This window comes from Lithobates pipiens, unplaced genomic scaffold (genome assembly GCF_037356315.1).
Source record: "Lithobates pipiens isolate NorthernLeopardFrog02 unplaced genomic scaffold, aLitPip1_a1.2 Scaffold_30, whole genome shotgun sequence".
NCBI classification, from domain to species: domain Eukaryota; kingdom Metazoa; phylum Chordata; class Amphibia; order Anura; family Ranidae; genus Lithobates; species Lithobates pipiens.
The window spans coordinates 184635756-184651881 of record NW_027507791.1 but is presented as its reverse complement, the minus strand read 5'-3'; the positions used below and the strand labels follow the sequence as shown (position 1 = coordinate 184651881).

Here is a 16126-nt window from a genome sequence, read left to right as displayed (position 1 = left end):
GAGGTGACCACCTTGGCTTTTGTCAAGAGAGTTGTAAGTAGGGAGCAAGATCGCCTACGGCCACATCACCATGATTGCGCTCGATCTCATCTGATCTCGGATGCTAAGCAGGGTCGGGCCTGGTTAGTACCTGGATGGGAGACCGCCTGGGAATACCAGGTGCCGTAGGCTTTTTTCCATTACGTTGTTGGCTTTGGCGACCTGCTGTATTTTTCCTCTCGATTGCCCGAGGTGACCACCTTGGCTTTTGTCAAGAGAGTTGTAAGTAGGGCGCAAAATTGCCTACGGCCACATCACCCTGAATGCGCTCGATCTCGTCTGATCTCGGATGCTAAGCAGGGTCGGGCCTGGTTAGTACCTGGATGGGAGACCGCCTAGGAATACCAGGTGCCGTAGGCTTTTTTCCATTATGTTGTTGGCTTTGGCGACCTGCTGTATTTTTCCTCTTGATTGCCCGAGGTGACCACCTTGGCTTTTGTCAAGAGAGTTGTAAGTAAGGCTTAAGTTTGCCTACGGCCACATCACCCTGAATGCGCTTGATCTTGTCTGATCTCGGATGCTAAGCAGGGTCGGGCCTGGTTAGTACCTGGATGGGAGACCGCCTGGGAATACCAGGTGCCGTAGGCTTTTTTCCATTATGTTGTTGGCTTTGGCGACCTGTTGTATTTTTCCTCTCGATTGCCCGAGGTGACCACCTTGGCTTTTGTCAAGAGAGTTGTAAGTAGGGTGCAAGATCGCCTACGGCCACATCACCCTGAATGCGCTCGATCTCGTCTGATCTCGGATGCTAAGCAGGGTCGGGCCTGGTTAGTACCTGGATGGGAGACCGCCTGGGAATACCAGGTGCCGTAGGCTTTTTTCCATTATGTTGTTGGCTTTGGCGACCTGCTGTATTTTTCCTCTTGATTGCCCGAGGTGACCACCTTGGCTTTTGTCAAGAGAGTTGTAAGTAGGGGGCAAGATTGCCTACGGCCACATCACTCTGAATGCGCTCGATCTCGTCTGATCTCGCATGTTAAGCAGGGTCTGGCCTGGTTAGTACCTGGTTGGGAGACCGCCTGGGAATACCGGGTGCCGTAGGCTTTTTTCCATTATGTTGTTGGCTTTGGCGACCTGCTGTATTTTTCCTCTCGATTGCCCGAGGTGACCACCTTGGCTTTTGTCAAGAGAGTTGTAAATAGGGTGCAAGATCGCCTACGGCCACATTACCCTTAATGCGCTCGTTCTCGTATGCTAAGCAGGGTCGGGCTGGTTGGTACCTGGATGGGAGGCCGCCTGGGAATACCGGGTGCCGTAGGCTTTTTTCCATTATGTTGTTGGCTTTGGCGACCTGCTGTATTGTTCCTCTCCATTGCCTGAGGTGACCACCTTGGCTTTTGTCAAGAGAGTTGTAAGTAGGGTGCAAGATCGCCTACAGCCACATCACCCTGAATGCGCTCGCTCTCGTCTGTCGTCGGATGCTAAGCAGGGTCGGGCCTGGTTAGTACCTGGATGGGAGACCGCCTGGGAATACTAGGTGCCGTAGGCTTTTTTCCATTATGTTGTTGGCTTTGGCGACCTGCTGTATTTTTCCTCTCGATTGCCCGAGGTGACCACCTTGGCTTTTGTCAAGAGAGTTGTAAGTAGGCTGCAAGATCGCCTTTGGCCACATCACCCTGAATGCGCTCGATCTCATCTGATCTCGGATGCTAAGCAGGGTCGGGCCTGGTTAGTACCTGGATGGGAGACCGCCTGGGAATACCAGGTGCCGTAGGCTTTTTTCCATTATGTTGTTGGCTTTGGCGACCTGCTGTATTTTTCCTCTCGATTGCCCGAGGTGACCACCTTGGCTTTTGTCAAGAGAGTTGTAAGTAGGGAGCAAGATCGCCTACGGCCACATCACCATGATTGCGCTCGATCTCATCTGATCTCGGATGCTAAGCAGGGTCGGGCCTGGTTAGTACCTGGATGGGAGACCGCCTAGGAATACCAGGTGCCGTAGGCTTTTTTCCATTATGTTGTTGGCTTTGGCGACCTGCTGTATTTTTCCTCTTGATTGCCCGAGGTGACCACCTTGGCTTTTGTCAAGAGAGTTGTAAGTAGGGCTTAAGATTGCCTACGGCCACATCACCCTGAATGCGCTTGATCTTGTCTGATCTCGGATGCTAAGCAGGGTCGGGCCTGGTTAGTACCTGGATGGGAGACCGCCTGGGAATACCAGGTGCCGTAGGCTTTTTTCCATTATGTTGTTGGCTTTGGCGACCTGTTGTATTTTTCCTCTCGATTGCCCGAGGTGACCACCTTGGCTTTTGTCAAGAGAGTTGTAAGTAGGGTGCAAGATCGCCTACGGCCACATCACCCTGAATGCGCTCGATCTCGTCTGATCTCGGATGCTAAGCAGGGTCGGGCCTGGTTAGTACCCGGATGGGAGACCGCCTGGGAATACCAGGTGCCGTAGGCTTTTTTCCATTATGTTGTTGGCTTTGGCGACCTGCTGTATTTTTCCTCTTGATTGCCCGAGGTGACCACCTTGGCTTTTGTCAAGAGAGTTGTAAGTAGGGGGCAAGATTGCCTACGGCCACATCACTCTGAATGCGCTCGATCTCGTCTGATCTCGCATGCTAAGCAGGGTCTGGCCTGGCTAGTACCTGGTTGGGAGACCGCCTGGGAATACCGGGTGCCGTAGGCTTTTTTCCATTATGTTGTTGGCTTTGGCGACCTGCTGTATTTTTCCTCTCGATTGCCCGAGGTGACCACCTTGGCTTTTGTCAAGAGAGTTGTAAATAGGGTGCAAGATCGCCTACGGCCACATTACCCTTAATGCGCTCGTTCTCGTATGCTAAGCAGGGTCGGGCTGGTTGGTACCTGGATGGGAGGCCGCCTGGGAATACCGGGTGCCGTAGGCTTTTTTCCATTATGTTGTTGGCTTTGGCGACCTGCTGTATTGTTCCTCTCCATTGCCTGAGGTGACCACCTTGGCTTTTGTCAAGAGAGTTGTAAGTAGGGTGCAAGATCGCCTACAGCCACATCACCCTGAATGCGCTCGCTCTCGTCTGTCGTCGGATGCTAAGCAGGGTCGGGCCTGGTTAGTACCTGGATGGGAGACCGCCTGGGAATACTAGGTGCCGTAGGCTTTTTTCCATTATGTTGTTGGCTTTGGCGACCTGCTGTATTTTTCCTCTCGATTGCCCGAGGTGACCACCTTGGCTTTTGTCAAGAGAGTTGTAAGTAGGCTGCAAGATCGCCTTTGGCCACATCACCCTGAATGCGCTCGATATCATCTGATCTCGGATGCTAAGCAGGGTCGGGCCTGGTTAGTACCTGGATGGGAGTCCGCCTGGGAATACCAGGTGCCGTAGGCTTTTTTCCATTATGTTGTTAGCTTTGGCGACCTGCTGTATTTTTCCTCTCGATTGCCCGAGGTGACCACCTTGGCTTTTGTCAAGAGAGTTGTAAGTAGGGTGCAAGATCGCCTACGGCCACATCACCCTGAATGCGCTCGATCTCGTCTGATCTCGGATGCTAAGCAGGGTCGGGCCTGGTTAGTACCTGGATGGTAGACCGCCTGGGAATACCGGGTGCCGTAGGCTTTTTTCCATTATGTTGTTGGCTTTGGCGACCTGCTGTATTTTTCCTCTTGATTGCCCGAGGTGACCACCTTGGCTTTTGTCAAGAGAGTTGTAAGTAGGGTGTAAGATCATCTACGGCCACATCACCCTGAATGCGCTTGATCTCGTCTGATCTCTGATGCTAAGCAGGGTCGGGCTTGGTTAGTAGCTGGATGGGAGACCGCCTGGGAATAATAGGTGCCGTAGACTTTTTTCCATTATGTTGTTGGCTTTGGCGACCTGTTGTATTTTTCCTCTCCATTGCCCGAGGTGACCACCTTGGCTTTTGTCAAGAGAGTTGTAAGTAGGTTGTAAGTAGGTTGTAAGTAGGTTGTAAGTAGGTTGCAAGATTGCCTACAGCCACATCACCCTGAATGCGCTCGATCTCGTCTGATCTAAGATGCTAAGCAGGGTCGGGCCTGGTTAGTACCTGGATGGGAGACCGCCTGGGAATACCAGGTGCCGTAGGCTTTTTTCCATTATGTTGTTGGCTTTGGCGACCTGCTGTATTTTTCCTCTCGATTGCCCGAGGTGACCACCTTGGCTTTTGTCAAGAGAGTTGTAAGTAGGGTGCAAGATCGCCTATGGCCACATCACCCTGAATGCGCTCGATCTCGTCTGATCTCGGATGCTAAGCAGCGTCGGGCCTGGTTAGTACCTGGATGGGAGACCGCCTGGGAATACCAGGTGCCGTAGGCTTTTTTCCATTATGTTGTTGGCTTTGGCGACCTGCTGTATTTTTCCTCTCGATTCCCCGAGGTGACCACCTGGGCTTTTGTCAAGAGAGTTGTAAGTAGGATGCAAGATCGCCTACGGCCACATCACCCTGAATGCGCTCGATCTCGTCTGATCTCGGATGCTAAGCAGGGTCGGGCCTGGTTAGTACCTGGATGGGAGACCGCCTGGGAATACTAGGTGCCGTAGGCTTTTTTCCATTATGTTGTTGGCTTTGGCGACCTGCTGTATTTTTCCTCTCGATTGCCCGAGGTGACCACCTTGGCTTTTGTCAAGAGAGTTGTAAGTAGGGTGCAAGATCGCCTACAGCCAGAACACCCTGAATGCGCTCGATCTCGTCTGATCTCGGATGCTAAGCAGGGTCGGGCTTGGTTAGTCCCTGGATGAGAGACCGCCTGGGAATACCAGGTGCCGTAGGCTTTTTTCCATTATGTTGTTGGCTTTAGCGACCTGCTGTATTTTTCCTCTCGATTGCCCGAGGTGACCGAGGTGACCACCTTGGCTTTTGTCAAGAGAGTTGTAAGTTGGGTGCAAGACCGCCTACGGCCACATCACCCTGAATGCGCTCGATCTCGTCTGATCTCGGATGCTAAGCAGGGTCGGGCCTGGTTAGTACCTGGATGGTAGACCGCCTGGGAATACCGGGTGCCGTAGGCTTTTTTCCATTATGTTGTTGGCTTTGGCGACCTGCTGTATTTTTCCTCTTGATTGCCCGAGGTGACCACCTTGGCTTTTGTCAAGAGAGTTGTAAGTAGGGTGTAAGAACATCTACGCCACATCACCCTGAATGCGCTTGATCTCGTCTGATCTCGGATGCTAAGCGGGGTCGGGCTTGGTTAGTAGCTGGATGGGAGACCGCCTGGGAATACTAGGTGCCGTAGACTTTTTTCCATTATATTGTTGGCTTTGGCGACCTGCTGTATTTTTCCTCTCCATTGCCCGAGGTGACCACCTTGGCTTTTGTCAAGAGAGTTGTAATTAGGTTGTAATTAGGTTGCAAGAATGCCTACAGCCACATCACCCTGAATGCGCTCGATCTCGTCTGATCTAGGATGCTAAGCAGGGTCGGGCCTGGTTAGTACCTGGATGGGAGACCGCCTGGGAATACCAGGTGCCGTAGGCTTTTTTCCATTATGTTGTTGGCTTTGGCGACCTGCTGTATTTTTCCTCTCGATTGCCCGAGGTGACCACCTTGGCTTTTGTCAAGAGAGTTGTAAGTAGGGTGCAAGATCGCCTATGGCCACATCACCCTGAATGCGCTCGATCTCGTCTGATCTCGGATGCTAAGCAGCGTCGGGCCTGGTTAGTACCTGGATGGGAGACCGCCTGGGAATACCAGGTGCCGTAGGCTTTTTTCCATTATGTTGTTGGCTTTGGCGACCTGCTGTATTTTTCCTCTCGATTGCCCGAGGTGACCACCTTGGCTTTTGTCAAGAGAGTTGTAAGTAGGATGCAAGATCGCCTACGGCCGCATCACCCTGAATGCGCTCGATCTCGTCTGATCTCGGATGCTAAGCAGGGTCGGGCCTGGTTAGTACCTGGATGGGAGACCACCTGGGAATACTAGGTGCCGTAGGCTTTTTTCCATTATGTTGTTGGCTTTGGCGACCTGCTGTATTTTTCCTCTCTATTGCCCGAGGTGACCACCTTGGCTTTTGTCAAGAGAGTTGTAAGTAGGGTGCAAGATTGCCTACAGCCAGAACACCCTGAATGCGCTTGATCTCGTCTGATCTCGGATGCTAAGCAGGGTCGGGCTTGGTTAGTCCCTGGATGGGAGACCGCCTGGGAATACCAGGTGCCGTAGGCTTTTTTCCATTATGTTGTTGGCTTTAGCGACCTGCTGTATTTTTCCTCTCGATTGCCCGAGGTGACCACCTTGGCTTTTGTCAAGAGAGTTGTAAGTAGGGTGCAAGACCGCCTACGGCCACATCACCCTGAATGCGCTCGATCTCATCTGATCTCGGATGCTAAGCAGGGTCGGGCCTGGTTAGTACCTGGATGGGAGACCGCCTGGGAATACCAGGTGCCGTAGGCTTTTTTCCATTATGTTGTTGGCTTTGGCGACCTGCTGTATTTTTCCTCTCGATTGCCCGAGGTGACCACCTTGGCTTTTGTCAAGAGAGTTGTAAGTAGGGAGCAAGATCGCCTACGGCCACATCACCATGATTGCGCTCGATCTCATCTGATCTCAGATGCTAAGCAGGGTCGGGCCTGGTTAGTACCTGGATGGGAGACCGCCTGGGAATACCAGGTGCCGTAGGCTTTTTTCCATTACGTTGTTGGCTTTGGCGACCTGCTGTATTTTTCCTCTCGATTGCCCGAGGTGACCACCTTGGCTTTTGTCAAGAGAGTTGTAAATAGGGTGCAAGTTCGCCTACGGCCACATTACCCTGAATGCGCTCGTTCTCGTATGCAAAGCAGGGTCGGGCCTGGTTGGTACCTGGATGCGAGGCCGCCTGGGAATACCAGGTGCCGTAGGCTTTTTTCCATTATGTTGTTGGCTTTGGCGACCTGCTGTATTTTTCCTCTCCATTGCCTGAGGTGACCACCTTGGCTTTTGTCAAGAGAGTTGTAAGTAGGGTGCAAGATCGCCTACGGCAACATCACCCTGAATGCGCTCTATCTCGTCTGATCTCAGATGCTAAGCAGGGTCGGGCCTGGTTAGTACCTGGATGGGAGACCGCCTGGGAATACCAGGTGCCGTAGGCTTTTTTCCATTATGTTGTTGGCTTTGGCGACCTGCTGTATTTTTCCTCTCGATTGCCCGAGGTGACCACCTTGGCTTTTGTCAAGAGAGTTGTAAGTAGGGTGCAAGATCGCCTACGGCCACATCACCCTGAATGCGCTCCATCTCGTCTGATCTCGCATGCTAAGCAGGGTCGGGCCTGCTTAGTACCTGGATGGGAGACCGCCTGGGAATACCAGGTGCCGTAAGCTTTTTTCCATTATGTTGTTGGCTTTGGCGACCAGCTGTATTTTTCCTCTCGATTGCCCGAGGTGACCACCTTGGCTTTTGTCAAGAGAGTTGTAAGTAGGGTGCAAGATCGCCTACGGCCACATCACCCTGAATGCGCTCGATCTCGTCTGGTCTCGGATGCTAAGCAGGGTCGGGCCTGGTTAGTACCTGGATGGGAGACCGCCTGGGAATAGCGGGTGCTGTTGGCTTTTTTCCATTATGTTGTTGGCTTTGGCGACCTGCTATATTTTTCCTCTCGATTGCCCGAGGTGATCGCCTACGGCCACATCACCCTGAATGCGCTCGATCTCGTCTGATCTCGGATGCTAAGCAGGGTCGGGCCTGGTTAGTACCTGGATAGGAGACCGCCTGGGAATACCAGGTGCCGTAGGCTTTTTTCCATTATGTTGTTGGCTTTGGCGACCTGCTGTATTTTTCCTCTCGATTGCCCGAGGTGACCACCTTGGCTTTTGTCAAGAGAGTTGTAAGTAGGGTGCAAGATCGCCTACGGCCACATCACCCTGAATGCACTCGATCTCGTCTGGTCTCGGATGCTAAGCAGGGTCGGGCCTGGTTAGTACCTGGATGGGAGACCGCCTGGGAATACCAGGTGCCGTAGGCTTTTTTCCATTATGTTGTTGGCTTTGGCGACCTGCTGTATTTTTCCTCTCGATTGCCCGAGGTGACCACCTTGGCTTTTGTCAAGAGAGTTGTAAGTAGGGTGCAAGATCGCCTACGGCCACATCACCCTGAATGCGCTCGATCTCATCTGATCTCGCATGCTAAGCAGGGTCGGGCCTGGTTAGTACCTGGATATGGAGACCGCCTGGGAATACCAGGTGCCGTAGGCTTTTTTCCATTATGTTGTTGGCTTTGGCGACCTGCTGTATTTTTCCTCTCGATTGCCCGAGGTGACCACCTTGGCTTTTGTCAAGAGAGTTGTAAGTAGGGTGCAAGATTGCCTACAGCCACATCACCCTGAATGCGCTCGATCTCGTCTGATCTCGGATGCTAAGCAGGGTCGGGTCTGGTTAGTACCTGCATGGGAGACCGCCTGGGAATACCAGGTGCTGTAGGCTTTATTCCATTATATTGTTGGCTTTGGCGACCTTCTGTATTTTTCTTCTCGATTGCCCGAGGTGACCACCTTGGCTTTTGTCAAGAGAGTTGTAAGTAGGGTGCAACGTTGCCTACGGCCACATCACCCTGAATGCGCTCGATCTCGTCTGATCTCGGATGCTAAGCAGGGTCGGGCTTGGTTAGTACCTGGATGGGAGACCGCCTGGGAATACCAGGTGCCATAGGCTTTTTTCCATTATGTTGTTGGCTTTGGCGACCTGCTGTATTTTTCCTCTCGATTGCCCGAGGTGACCACCTTGGCTTTTGTCAAGTGAGTTGTAAGTAGGGTGCAAGATCGTCTACGGCCACATCACCCTGAATGCGCTCCATCTCATCTGATCTCGGATGCTAAGCAGGGTCGGGCCTGGTTAGTACCTGGATGGGAGACTGCCTGGGAACACCAGGTGCCGTAAGCTTTTTTCCATTATGTTGTTGGCTTTGGCGACCTGCTGTATTTTTCCTCTCGATTGCCCGAGGTGACCACCTTGGCTTTTGTCAAGAGAGTTGTAAGTAGGATGCAAGAACGCCTACAGCCACATTACCCTGAATGCACTCGATCGCGTCTGATCTCGGATGCTAAGCAGTGTCGGGCCTGGTTAGTACCTGGATGGGAGACCGCCTGGGAATACCAGGTGCCGTAGGCTTTTTTCCATTATGTTGTTGGCTTTGGCGACCTGCTGTATTTTTCCTCTCGATTGCCCGAGGTGACCACCTTGGCTTTTGTCAAGAGAGTTGTAAGTAGGGTGCAAGATCGCCTACGGCCACATCACCCTAAATGCGCTCGATCTCGTCTGATCTCGGATGCTAAGCAGGGTCGGGCCTGGTTAGTACCTGGATGCGAGACCGCCTGGGAATACCAGGTGCCGTAGGCTTTTTTCCATTATGTTGTTGGCTTTGGCGACCTGCTGTATTTTTCCTCTCGATTGCCCGAGGTGACCACCTTGGCTTTTGTCAAGAGAGTTGTAAGTAGGGTGCAAGATCGCCTACGGCCACATCACCCTCAATGCGCTCGATCTCGTCTGTTCTCGGATGCTAAGCAGGGTCGGGCCTGGTTAGTACCTGGATGGGAGACCGCCTGGGAATACCAGATGCCATAGGCTTTTTTCCATTATGTTGTTGGCTTTGGCGACCTGCTGTATTTTTCCTCTCGATTGCCCGAGGTGACCACCTTGGCTTTTGTCAAGTGAGTTGTAAGTAGGGTGCAAGATCGCCTACGGCCACATCACCCTGAATGAGCTCCATCTCGTCTGATCTCGGATGCTAAGCAGGGTCGGGCCTGGTTAGTACCTGGATGGGAGACCGCCTGGGAATACCAGGTGCCGTAGGCTTTTTTCCATTATGTTGTTGGCTTTGGCGACCTGCTGTATTTTTCCTCTCTATTGCCCGAGGTGACCACCTTGGCTTTTGTCAAGAGAGTTGTAAGTAGGATGCAAGAACGCCTACAGCCACATCACCCTGAATGCGCTCGATCTCGTCTGTTCTCGGATGCTAAGCGGGGTCGGGCCTGGTTAGTACCTGGATGGGAGACCGCCTGGGAATACCAGGTGCCGTAGGCTTTTTGCCATTATGTTGTTGGCTTTGGTGACCTGCTGTATTTTTCCTCTCGATTGCCCGAGGTGACCACCTTGGCTTTTGTCAAGAGAGTTGTAAGTAGGGTGCAAGATCGCCTACGGCCACATCACCCTGAATGCGCTCGATCTCGTCTGTTCTCGGATGCTAAGCAGGGTCGGGCCTGGTTTGTACCTGGATGGGAGACCGCCTGGGAATACCAGATGCCGTACTCTTTTTTCCATTATGTTGTTGGCTTTGGCGACCTGCTGTATTTTTCCTCTCGATTGCCCGATGTGACCACCTTGGCTTTTGTCAAGAGAGTTGTAAGTAGAGCACAAGATCGCCTATGGCCACATCACCCTGAATGCACTCGATCTCGTCTGATCTCGGATGCTAAGCAGGGTCGGGCCTGGTTAGTACCTGGATGGGAGACCGCCTGGGAATACCAGGTGCTGTAGGCTTTTTTCCATTATGTTGTTGGCTTTGGCGACCTGCTGTATTTTTCCTCTCGATTGCCCGAGGTGACCACCTTGGCTTTTGTCAAGAGAGTTGTAAGTAGGGCGCAAGATCGCCTACGGCCACATCACCCTGAATGCGCTCGATCTCGTCTGATCTCAGATGCTAAGCAGGGTCGGGCCTGGTTAGTACCTGGATGGGAGACCGCCTGGGAATACCAGGTGCCGTAGGCTTTTGGCCATTATGTTGTTGGCTTTGGCGACCTGCTGTATTTTTCCTCTCGCTTGCCCGAGGTGACCACCTTGGCTTTTGTCAAGAGAGTTGTAAGTAGGGTGCAAGATCGCCTACGGCCACATCACCCTTTATGCGCTCGATCTCGTCTGATCTCGGATGCTAAGCAGGGTCGGGCCTGGTTAATACCTGGATGGGAGACCGCCTGGGAATACCAGGTGCCGTAGGCTTTTTTCCATTATGTTGTTGGCTTTGGCGACCTGCTGTATTTTTCCTCTCGATTGCCCGAGGTGACCACCTTGGCTTTTGTCAAGAAAGTTGTAAGTAGGGGGCAAGATCGCCTACGGCCACATCACCCTTAATGCGCTCGATCTCGTCTGATCTCGGATGCTAAGCAGGGTCGGGCCTGGTTAGTACCTGGATGGGAGACCGCCTGGGAATACCAGGTGCCGTAGGCTTTTTTCCATTATGTTGTTGGCTTTGGCGACCTGCTGTATTTTTCCTCTCGATTGCCCGAGGTGACCACCTTGGCTTTTGTCAAGAGAGTTGTAAGTAGAGTGCAAGATCGCCTACGGCCACATCACCCTGAATGCGCTCGATCTCGTCTGATCTCGGATGCTAAGCAGGGTCAGGCCTGGTTAGTACCTGGATGGGAGACCGCCTGGGAATACCAGGTGCCGTAGGCTTTTTTCCATTATGTTGTTGGCTTTGGCGACCTGCTGTATTTTTCCTCTCGCTTGCCCGAGGTGACCACCTTGGCTTTTGTCAAGAGAGTTGTAAGTAAGGTGTAAGTAAGGTGTAAGGTTGCCTACGGCCGCATCACCCTGAATGCGCTCGATCTCGTCTGATCTCGGATGCTAAGCAGGGTTGGGCCTGGTTAGTACCTGGATGGGAGACCGCCTGGGAATACCAGGTGCCGTAGGCTTTTTTCCATTATGTTGTTGGCTTTGGCGACCTGCTGTATTTTTCCTCTCAATTGCCCGAGGTGACCACCTTGGCTTTTGTCAAGAGAGTTGTAAGTAGGGTGCAAGATCGCCTACGGCCACATCACCCTGAATGCGCTAGATCTCGTCTCATCTCGGATGCTATGCAGGGTCGGGCCTGGTTAGTAACTGGATGGGAGACCGCCTGGGAATACCAGTGCCGTAGGCTTTTTCCATTATGTTGTTGGCTTTGGCGACCTGCTGTATTTTTCCTCTCGATTGCCCGAGGTGACCACCTTGGCTTTTGTCAAGAGAGTTGTAAGTAGGGTGCAAGATCGCCTACGGCCACATCACCCTGAATACGCTCGATCTCGTCTGATCTCAGATGCTAAGCAGGGTCGGGCATGGTTAGTACCTGGATGGGAGACCGCCTGGGAATACCAGGTGCCGTAGGCTTTTTTCCATTATGTTGTTGGCTTTGGCGACCTGTGGTATTTTTCCTCTCGATTGCCCGAGGTGACCACCTTGGCTTTTGTCAAGAGAGTTGTAAGTAGGGTGCAAGATCGCCTACGGCCACATCACCCTGAATGCGCTCGATCTTGTCTGATCTCGGATGCTAAGCAGGGTTGGGCCTGGTTAGTACCTGGCTGGGAGACCACCTGGGAATACCAGGTGCCGTAGGCTTTTTTCCATTATGTTGTTGGCTTTGGCGACCTGCTGTATTTTTCCTCTCGATTGCCCGAGGTGACCACCTTGGCTTTTGTCAAGAGAGTTGTAAGTAGGGTGCCAGATCGCCTATGGCCACATCACCCTGAATGCGTTTGATCTCGTCTGATCTCAGATGCCAAGCAGGGTCGGGCCTGGTTAGTACCTGGATGGGAGACCGCCTGCAAATACCAGGTGCCGTAGGCTTTTTTCCATTATGTTGTTGGCTTTGGCGACCTGCTGTATTTTTCCTCTCGATTGCCCGAGGTGACCACCTTGGCTTTTGTCAAGAGAGTTGTAAGTAGGGTGCAAGATCGCCTACGGCCACATCACCCTGAATGCGCTCGATCTCGTCTGATCTCAGATGCTAAGCAGGGTCGGGCCTGGTTAGTACCTGGATGGGAGACCGCCTGGGAATACCAGGTGCCGTAGGCTTTTTTCCATTATGTTGTTGGCTTTGGCGACCTGCTGTATTTTTCCTCTCGATTGCCCGAGGTGACCACCTTGGCTTTTGTCAAGAGAGTTGTAAGTAGGGTGCCAGATTGCCTACGGCCACATCACCCTGAATGCGCTCGATCTCGTCTGATCTCGGGTGCTAAGCAGGGTCGGGTCTGGTTAGTACCTGCATGGGAGACCGCCTGGGAATACCAGGTGCCATAGGCTTTTTTCCATTATGTTGTTGGCTTTGGCGACCTGCTGTATTTTTCCTCTCGATTGCCCGAGGTGACCACCTTGGCTTTTGTCAAGTGAGTTGTAAGTAGGGTGCAAGATTGCCTACGGCCACATCACCCTGAATGCGCTCGATCTCGTCTGATCTCGGATGCTAAGCAGGGTCGGGCCTGGTTAGTACCTGGATGGGAGACCGCCTGGGAATACCAGGTGCCGTAGGCTTTTTTCCATTATGTTGTTGGCTTTGGCGACCTGCTGTATTTTTCCTCTCGATTGCCCGAGGTGACCACCTTGGCTTTTGTCAAGAGAGTTGTAAGTAGGGTGCAAGATCGCCTATGGCCACATCACCCTGAATGCGCTCGATCTCATCTGATCTCGGATGCTAAGCAGGGTCGGGCCTGATTAGTACCTGGATGGGAGTCCGCCTGGGAATACCAGGTGCCGTAGGCTTTTTTCCATTATGTTGTTGGCTTTGGCGACCTGCTGTATTTTTCCTCTTGATTGCCCGAGGTGACCACCTTGGCTTTTGTCAAGAGAGCTGTAAGTAGGGTGCAAGATCGCCTACGGCCACATCACCCTGAATGCGCTCGATCTCGTCTGATCTCGGATGCTAAGCAGGGTTGGGCCTGGTTAGTACCTGGATGGGAGACCGCCTGGGAATACCAGGTGCCGTAGGCTTTTTTTTATTATGTTGTTGGCTTTAGCGACCTGCTGTATTTTTCCTCTCGATTGCCCGAGGTGACCACCTTGGCTTTTGTCAAGAGTTGTAAGTAGGGTGCACGATCGCCTATGGCCACATCACCCTGAATGCGCTCGATCTCGTCTGATCTCGGATGCTAAGCCGGGTCGGGCCTGCTGAGTACCTGGATGGGAGTCCGTCTGGGAATACCAGGTGCCGTAGGTTTTTTTCATTTATGTTGTTGGCTTTGGCGACCTGCTGTATTTTTCCTCTCGATTGCCCGAGGTGAACACCTTGGCTTTTGTCAAGAGAGTTGTAAGTAGGATGCAAGATCGCTTACGGCAACATCACACTGAATGCGCTCGATCTCATCTGATCTCGGATGCTAAGCAGGGTCGGGCTTGGTTAGTACCTGGATGGGAGACCGCCTGGGAATACCAGGTGCCGTAGGCTTTTTTCCATTATGTTGTTGGCTTTGGCGACCTGCTGTATTTTTCCTCTCGATTGCCCGAGGTGACCACCTTGGCTTTTGTCAAGAGAGTTGTAAGTAGGGTGCAAGATCGCCTACGGCCACATCACCCTGAATGCGCTCGATCTCGTCTGATCTCAGATGCTAAGCAGGGTCGGGCCTGGTTAGTACCTGGATGGGAGACCGCCTGGGAATACCAGGTGCCGTAGGCTTTTTTCCATTATGTTGTTGGCTTTGGCGACCTGCTGTATTTTTCCTCTCGATTGCCCGAGGTGACCACCTTGGCTTTTGTCAAGAGAGTTGTAAGTAGGGTGCAAGATTGCCTATGGCCACATCACCCTGAATGCGCTCGATCTCATCTGATCTCGGATCCTAAGCAGAGTCGGGCCTGGTTAGTACCTGGATGGGAGGCCGCCTGGGAATACCAGGTGCCGTAGGCTTTTTTCCATTATGTTGTTGGCTTTGGCGACCTGCTGTATTTTTCCTCTCGATTGCCCGAGGTGACCACCTTGGCTTTTGTCAAGAGAGTTGTAAGTAGGGTGCACGATCGCCTACGGCCACATCACCCTGAATGCGCTCGATCTCGTCTGATCTCGGATGCTAAGCAGGGTCGGGCCTGCTTAGTACCTGGATGGGAGACCGCCTGGGAATACCAGGTGCCGTAGGCTTTTTTCCATTATATTGTTGGCTTTGGCGACCTGCTGTATTTTTCCTCTCGTTTGCCCGAGGTGACCACCTTGGCTTTTGTCAAGAGAGTTGTAAGTAGGGTGCAAGATTGCCTACGGCCACATCACCCTGAATGTGCTCGATCTCATCTGATCTCGGATGCTAAGCAGGGTCGGTCCTGGTTAGTACCTGGATGGGAGACCGCCTGGGAATACCAGGTGCCGTAGGCTTTTTTCCATTATGTTGTTGGCTTTGGCGACCTGCTGTATTTTTCCTTTCGATTGCCCGAGGTGACCACCTTGGCTTTTGTCAAGAGAGTTGTAAGTAGGATGTAAGATCGCCTACGGCCACATCACCCTGAATGCGCTCGATCTCGTCTGATCTCGGATGCTAAGCAGGGTCGGGCCTGGTTAGTACCTGGATGGGAGACCGCCTGGGAATACCTGGTGCCGTAGGCTTTTTTCCATTATGTTGTTGGCTTTGGCGACCTGCTGTATTTTTCCACTCGATTGCCCGAGGTGACCACCTCGGCTTTTGTCAAGAGAGTTGTAAGTAGAGTGCGAGATTGCCTACGGCCACATCACCCTGAATGCGCTCAATCTCGTCTGATCTCGGATGCTAAGCAGGGTCGGCCCTGGTTAGTACCTGGATGGGAGACCGCCTGGTAATTCCAGGTGCCGTAGGCTTTTTTCAATTATGTTGTTGGCTTTGGCGACCTACTGTATTTTTCCTCTCTATTGCCCGAGGTGACCACCTTGGCTTTTGTCAAGAGAGTTGTAAGTAGGGTGCGAGATCGCCTACGGCCACATCACCCTGAATGCGCTCGATCTCGTCTGATCTCGGATGCTAAGCAGGGTCGGGCCTGGTTAGTACCTGGATGGGAGACCGCCTGGGAATACCAGGTGCCGTAGGCTTTTTTCCATTATGTTGTTGGCTTTGGCGACCTGCTGTATTTTTCCTCTCGATTGCCCGAGGTGACCACTTTGGCTTTTGTCAAGAGAGTTGTAAGTAGGGTGCGAGATCGTCTACCGCCACATCACCCTGAATGCGCTCGATCTTGTCTGATCTCGGATGCTAAGCAGGGTCGGGCCTGGTTAGTACCTGGATGGGAGACCGCCTGGGAATACCAGGTGCCGTAGGCTTTTTTCCATTATGTTGTTACCTTTGGCGACCTGCTGTATTTTTCCTCTCGATTGCCCGAGGTGACCACCTTGGCTTTTGTCAAGAGAGTTGTAAGTAGGGTGCAAGATCGCCTACGGCAACATCACCCTGAATGCGCTCGATCTCGTCTGATCTCGGCTGCTAAGCAGGGTCGGGCCTGGTTAGTACCTGGATGGGAGACCGCCTGGGAATACCAGGTGCCGTAGGCTTTTTTCCACT

General features: G+C 52.5%; 39 non-coding genes and 29 pseudogenes across 39 annotated transcripts; all 68 read left to right on the top strand.

The window, feature by feature from the left end:
• The first annotated feature begins 52 nt into the window (after positions 1-52).
• On the top strand, positions 53-171 carry LOC143950965 (5S ribosomal RNA). The gene has a single exon (XR_013266281.1). It is a non-coding gene; the product is annotated as a 5S ribosomal RNA (ribosomal RNA).
• Positions 172-280: 109 nt separating this feature from the next.
• On the top strand, positions 281-399 carry LOC143950223 (5S ribosomal RNA). The gene has a single exon (XR_013265645.1). It is a non-coding gene; the product is annotated as a 5S ribosomal RNA (ribosomal RNA).
• Positions 400-508: 109 nt separating this feature from the next.
• Positions 509-627, top strand: LOC143952858 (5S ribosomal RNA). The gene has a single exon (XR_013267994.1). It is a non-coding gene; the product is annotated as a 5S ribosomal RNA (ribosomal RNA).
• A 109-nt stretch (positions 628-736) lies between these two features.
• LOC143953305 (5S ribosomal RNA) lies at positions 737-855 on the top strand. The gene has a single exon (XR_013268400.1). It is a non-coding gene; the product is annotated as a 5S ribosomal RNA (ribosomal RNA).
• Positions 856-964: 109 nt separating this feature from the next.
• LOC143944354 (5S ribosomal RNA) lies at positions 965-1083 on the top strand (annotated as a pseudogene).
• Positions 1084-1409: 326 nt separating this feature from the next.
• On the top strand, positions 1410-1528 carry LOC143948500 (5S ribosomal RNA; annotated as a pseudogene).
• A 109-nt stretch (positions 1529-1637) lies between these two features.
• Positions 1638-1756, top strand: LOC143950771 (5S ribosomal RNA). The gene has a single exon (XR_013266107.1). It is a non-coding gene; the product is annotated as a 5S ribosomal RNA (ribosomal RNA).
• A 109-nt stretch (positions 1757-1865) lies between these two features.
• LOC143952662 (5S ribosomal RNA) lies at positions 1866-1984 on the top strand. Its single transcript, XR_013267817.1, has one exon. It is a non-coding gene; the product is annotated as a 5S ribosomal RNA (ribosomal RNA).
• A 109-nt stretch (positions 1985-2093) lies between these two features.
• Positions 2094-2212, top strand: LOC143952857 (5S ribosomal RNA). The gene has a single exon (XR_013267993.1). It is a non-coding gene; the product is annotated as a 5S ribosomal RNA (ribosomal RNA).
• Positions 2213-2321: 109 nt separating this feature from the next.
• On the top strand, positions 2322-2440 carry LOC143944913 (5S ribosomal RNA). The gene has a single exon (XR_013265070.1). It is a non-coding gene; the product is annotated as a 5S ribosomal RNA (ribosomal RNA).
• A 109-nt stretch (positions 2441-2549) lies between these two features.
• LOC143945245 (5S ribosomal RNA) lies at positions 2550-2668 on the top strand (annotated as a pseudogene).
• Positions 2669-2994: 326 nt separating this feature from the next.
• Positions 2995-3113, top strand: LOC143948499 (5S ribosomal RNA; annotated as a pseudogene).
• A 109-nt stretch (positions 3114-3222) lies between these two features.
• LOC143944660 (5S ribosomal RNA) lies at positions 3223-3341 on the top strand (annotated as a pseudogene).
• A 109-nt stretch (positions 3342-3450) lies between these two features.
• Positions 3451-3569, top strand: LOC143951216 (5S ribosomal RNA). The gene has a single exon (XR_013266509.1). It is a non-coding gene; the product is annotated as a 5S ribosomal RNA (ribosomal RNA).
• A 109-nt stretch (positions 3570-3678) lies between these two features.
• LOC143947167 (5S ribosomal RNA) lies at positions 3679-3797 on the top strand (annotated as a pseudogene).
• A 142-nt stretch (positions 3798-3939) lies between these two features.
• On the top strand, positions 3940-4058 carry LOC143946014 (5S ribosomal RNA; annotated as a pseudogene).
• Positions 4059-4167: 109 nt separating this feature from the next.
• Positions 4168-4286, top strand: LOC143952627 (5S ribosomal RNA). Its single transcript, XR_013267786.1, has one exon. It is a non-coding gene; the product is annotated as a 5S ribosomal RNA (ribosomal RNA).
• A 109-nt stretch (positions 4287-4395) lies between these two features.
• LOC143950534 (5S ribosomal RNA) lies at positions 4396-4514 on the top strand. The gene has a single exon (XR_013265892.1). It is a non-coding gene; the product is annotated as a 5S ribosomal RNA (ribosomal RNA).
• Positions 4515-4623: 109 nt separating this feature from the next.
• Positions 4624-4742, top strand: LOC143947650 (5S ribosomal RNA; annotated as a pseudogene).
• Positions 4743-4860: 118 nt separating this feature from the next.
• LOC143951215 (5S ribosomal RNA) lies at positions 4861-4979 on the top strand. Its single transcript, XR_013266508.1, has one exon. It is a non-coding gene; the product is annotated as a 5S ribosomal RNA (ribosomal RNA).
• Positions 4980-5088: 109 nt separating this feature from the next.
• Positions 5089-5206, top strand: LOC143948826 (5S ribosomal RNA; annotated as a pseudogene).
• Positions 5207-5326: 120 nt separating this feature from the next.
• Positions 5327-5445, top strand: LOC143943942 (5S ribosomal RNA; annotated as a pseudogene).
• A 109-nt stretch (positions 5446-5554) lies between these two features.
• Positions 5555-5673, top strand: LOC143952626 (5S ribosomal RNA). The gene has a single exon (XR_013267785.1). It is a non-coding gene; the product is annotated as a 5S ribosomal RNA (ribosomal RNA).
• A 109-nt stretch (positions 5674-5782) lies between these two features.
• On the top strand, positions 5783-5901 carry LOC143952195 (5S ribosomal RNA). The gene has a single exon (XR_013267395.1). It is a non-coding gene; the product is annotated as a 5S ribosomal RNA (ribosomal RNA).
• A 109-nt stretch (positions 5902-6010) lies between these two features.
• On the top strand, positions 6011-6129 carry LOC143946800 (5S ribosomal RNA; annotated as a pseudogene).
• Positions 6130-6238: 109 nt separating this feature from the next.
• Positions 6239-6357, top strand: LOC143945679 (5S ribosomal RNA). The gene has a single exon (XR_013265140.1). It is a non-coding gene; the product is annotated as a 5S ribosomal RNA (ribosomal RNA).
• Positions 6358-6466: 109 nt separating this feature from the next.
• Positions 6467-6585, top strand: LOC143953938 (5S ribosomal RNA). Its single transcript, XR_013268974.1, has one exon. It is a non-coding gene; the product is annotated as a 5S ribosomal RNA (ribosomal RNA).
• Positions 6586-6912: 327 nt separating this feature from the next.
• On the top strand, positions 6913-7031 carry LOC143945156 (5S ribosomal RNA; annotated as a pseudogene).
• Positions 7032-7140: 109 nt separating this feature from the next.
• On the top strand, positions 7141-7259 carry LOC143946813 (5S ribosomal RNA; annotated as a pseudogene).
• A 109-nt stretch (positions 7260-7368) lies between these two features.
• On the top strand, positions 7369-7487 carry LOC143944110 (5S ribosomal RNA; annotated as a pseudogene).
• A 66-nt stretch (positions 7488-7553) lies between these two features.
• On the top strand, positions 7554-7672 carry LOC143951171 (5S ribosomal RNA). Its single transcript, XR_013266468.1, has one exon. It is a non-coding gene; the product is annotated as a 5S ribosomal RNA (ribosomal RNA).
• Positions 7673-7781: 109 nt separating this feature from the next.
• LOC143945121 (5S ribosomal RNA) lies at positions 7782-7900 on the top strand. Its single transcript, XR_013265089.1, has one exon. It is a non-coding gene; the product is annotated as a 5S ribosomal RNA (ribosomal RNA).
• A 109-nt stretch (positions 7901-8009) lies between these two features.
• LOC143945499 (5S ribosomal RNA) lies at positions 8010-8129 on the top strand (annotated as a pseudogene).
• Positions 8130-8238: 109 nt separating this feature from the next.
• On the top strand, positions 8239-8357 carry LOC143953225 (5S ribosomal RNA). Its single transcript, XR_013268327.1, has one exon. It is a non-coding gene; the product is annotated as a 5S ribosomal RNA (ribosomal RNA).
• Positions 8358-8466: 109 nt separating this feature from the next.
• On the top strand, positions 8467-8585 carry LOC143952556 (5S ribosomal RNA). The gene has a single exon (XR_013267721.1). It is a non-coding gene; the product is annotated as a 5S ribosomal RNA (ribosomal RNA).
• Positions 8586-8694: 109 nt separating this feature from the next.
• On the top strand, positions 8695-8813 carry LOC143945835 (5S ribosomal RNA; annotated as a pseudogene).
• Positions 8814-8922: 109 nt separating this feature from the next.
• On the top strand, positions 8923-9041 carry LOC143944331 (5S ribosomal RNA; annotated as a pseudogene).
• A 109-nt stretch (positions 9042-9150) lies between these two features.
• Positions 9151-9269, top strand: LOC143943578 (5S ribosomal RNA; annotated as a pseudogene).
• A 109-nt stretch (positions 9270-9378) lies between these two features.
• On the top strand, positions 9379-9497 carry LOC143946587 (5S ribosomal RNA; annotated as a pseudogene).
• Positions 9498-9606: 109 nt separating this feature from the next.
• LOC143944304 (5S ribosomal RNA) lies at positions 9607-9725 on the top strand (annotated as a pseudogene).
• Positions 9726-9834: 109 nt separating this feature from the next.
• Positions 9835-9953, top strand: LOC143954722 (5S ribosomal RNA). The gene has a single exon (XR_013269684.1). It is a non-coding gene; the product is annotated as a 5S ribosomal RNA (ribosomal RNA).
• A 109-nt stretch (positions 9954-10062) lies between these two features.
• On the top strand, positions 10063-10181 carry LOC143947113 (5S ribosomal RNA; annotated as a pseudogene).
• Positions 10182-10290: 109 nt separating this feature from the next.
• On the top strand, positions 10291-10409 carry LOC143943602 (5S ribosomal RNA). The gene has a single exon (XR_013264950.1). It is a non-coding gene; the product is annotated as a 5S ribosomal RNA (ribosomal RNA).
• Positions 10410-10518: 109 nt separating this feature from the next.
• Positions 10519-10637, top strand: LOC143951454 (5S ribosomal RNA). Its single transcript, XR_013266725.1, has one exon. It is a non-coding gene; the product is annotated as a 5S ribosomal RNA (ribosomal RNA).
• Positions 10638-10746: 109 nt separating this feature from the next.
• LOC143953203 (5S ribosomal RNA) lies at positions 10747-10865 on the top strand. The gene has a single exon (XR_013268307.1). It is a non-coding gene; the product is annotated as a 5S ribosomal RNA (ribosomal RNA).
• A 109-nt stretch (positions 10866-10974) lies between these two features.
• LOC143948964 (5S ribosomal RNA) lies at positions 10975-11093 on the top strand. The gene has a single exon (XR_013265444.1). It is a non-coding gene; the product is annotated as a 5S ribosomal RNA (ribosomal RNA).
• A 109-nt stretch (positions 11094-11202) lies between these two features.
• LOC143951399 (5S ribosomal RNA) lies at positions 11203-11321 on the top strand. The gene has a single exon (XR_013266675.1). It is a non-coding gene; the product is annotated as a 5S ribosomal RNA (ribosomal RNA).
• Positions 11322-11441: 120 nt separating this feature from the next.
• Positions 11442-11560, top strand: LOC143948496 (5S ribosomal RNA). The gene has a single exon (XR_013265401.1). It is a non-coding gene; the product is annotated as a 5S ribosomal RNA (ribosomal RNA).
• A 109-nt stretch (positions 11561-11669) lies between these two features.
• On the top strand, positions 11670-11787 carry LOC143949935 (5S ribosomal RNA; annotated as a pseudogene).
• A 108-nt stretch (positions 11788-11895) lies between these two features.
• LOC143943437 (5S ribosomal RNA) lies at positions 11896-12014 on the top strand (annotated as a pseudogene).
• Positions 12015-12123: 109 nt separating this feature from the next.
• LOC143951532 (5S ribosomal RNA) lies at positions 12124-12242 on the top strand. The gene has a single exon (XR_013266796.1). It is a non-coding gene; the product is annotated as a 5S ribosomal RNA (ribosomal RNA).
• A 109-nt stretch (positions 12243-12351) lies between these two features.
• LOC143946231 (5S ribosomal RNA) lies at positions 12352-12470 on the top strand (annotated as a pseudogene).
• Positions 12471-12579: 109 nt separating this feature from the next.
• LOC143951453 (5S ribosomal RNA) lies at positions 12580-12698 on the top strand. The gene has a single exon (XR_013266724.1). It is a non-coding gene; the product is annotated as a 5S ribosomal RNA (ribosomal RNA).
• A 109-nt stretch (positions 12699-12807) lies between these two features.
• Positions 12808-12926, top strand: LOC143944923 (5S ribosomal RNA; annotated as a pseudogene).
• A 109-nt stretch (positions 12927-13035) lies between these two features.
• Positions 13036-13154, top strand: LOC143953293 (5S ribosomal RNA). The gene has a single exon (XR_013268389.1). It is a non-coding gene; the product is annotated as a 5S ribosomal RNA (ribosomal RNA).
• Positions 13155-13263: 109 nt separating this feature from the next.
• Positions 13264-13382, top strand: LOC143950838 (5S ribosomal RNA). The gene has a single exon (XR_013266168.1). It is a non-coding gene; the product is annotated as a 5S ribosomal RNA (ribosomal RNA).
• Positions 13383-13491: 109 nt separating this feature from the next.
• LOC143949118 (5S ribosomal RNA) lies at positions 13492-13610 on the top strand. Its single transcript, XR_013265459.1, has one exon. It is a non-coding gene; the product is annotated as a 5S ribosomal RNA (ribosomal RNA).
• Positions 13611-13717: 107 nt separating this feature from the next.
• On the top strand, positions 13718-13836 carry LOC143946916 (5S ribosomal RNA; annotated as a pseudogene).
• Positions 13837-13945: 109 nt separating this feature from the next.
• Positions 13946-14064, top strand: LOC143954409 (5S ribosomal RNA). The gene has a single exon (XR_013269403.1). It is a non-coding gene; the product is annotated as a 5S ribosomal RNA (ribosomal RNA).
• Positions 14065-14173: 109 nt separating this feature from the next.
• LOC143951452 (5S ribosomal RNA) lies at positions 14174-14292 on the top strand. The gene has a single exon (XR_013266723.1). It is a non-coding gene; the product is annotated as a 5S ribosomal RNA (ribosomal RNA).
• Positions 14293-14401: 109 nt separating this feature from the next.
• On the top strand, positions 14402-14520 carry LOC143944641 (5S ribosomal RNA; annotated as a pseudogene).
• Positions 14521-14629: 109 nt separating this feature from the next.
• Positions 14630-14748, top strand: LOC143951005 (5S ribosomal RNA). The gene has a single exon (XR_013266318.1). It is a non-coding gene; the product is annotated as a 5S ribosomal RNA (ribosomal RNA).
• A 109-nt stretch (positions 14749-14857) lies between these two features.
• Positions 14858-14976, top strand: LOC143951679 (5S ribosomal RNA). Its single transcript, XR_013266929.1, has one exon. It is a non-coding gene; the product is annotated as a 5S ribosomal RNA (ribosomal RNA).
• A 109-nt stretch (positions 14977-15085) lies between these two features.
• Positions 15086-15204, top strand: LOC143954689 (5S ribosomal RNA). Its single transcript, XR_013269654.1, has one exon. It is a non-coding gene; the product is annotated as a 5S ribosomal RNA (ribosomal RNA).
• Positions 15205-15313: 109 nt separating this feature from the next.
• LOC143946273 (5S ribosomal RNA) lies at positions 15314-15432 on the top strand (annotated as a pseudogene).
• A 109-nt stretch (positions 15433-15541) lies between these two features.
• LOC143953281 (5S ribosomal RNA) lies at positions 15542-15660 on the top strand. The gene has a single exon (XR_013268378.1). It is a non-coding gene; the product is annotated as a 5S ribosomal RNA (ribosomal RNA).
• Positions 15661-15769: 109 nt separating this feature from the next.
• Positions 15770-15888, top strand: LOC143943818 (5S ribosomal RNA; annotated as a pseudogene).
• Positions 15889-15997: 109 nt separating this feature from the next.
• Positions 15998-16116, top strand: LOC143951098 (5S ribosomal RNA). Its single transcript, XR_013266401.1, has one exon. It is a non-coding gene; the product is annotated as a 5S ribosomal RNA (ribosomal RNA).
• The last annotated feature ends 10 nt before the right edge of the window (positions 16117-16126 follow it).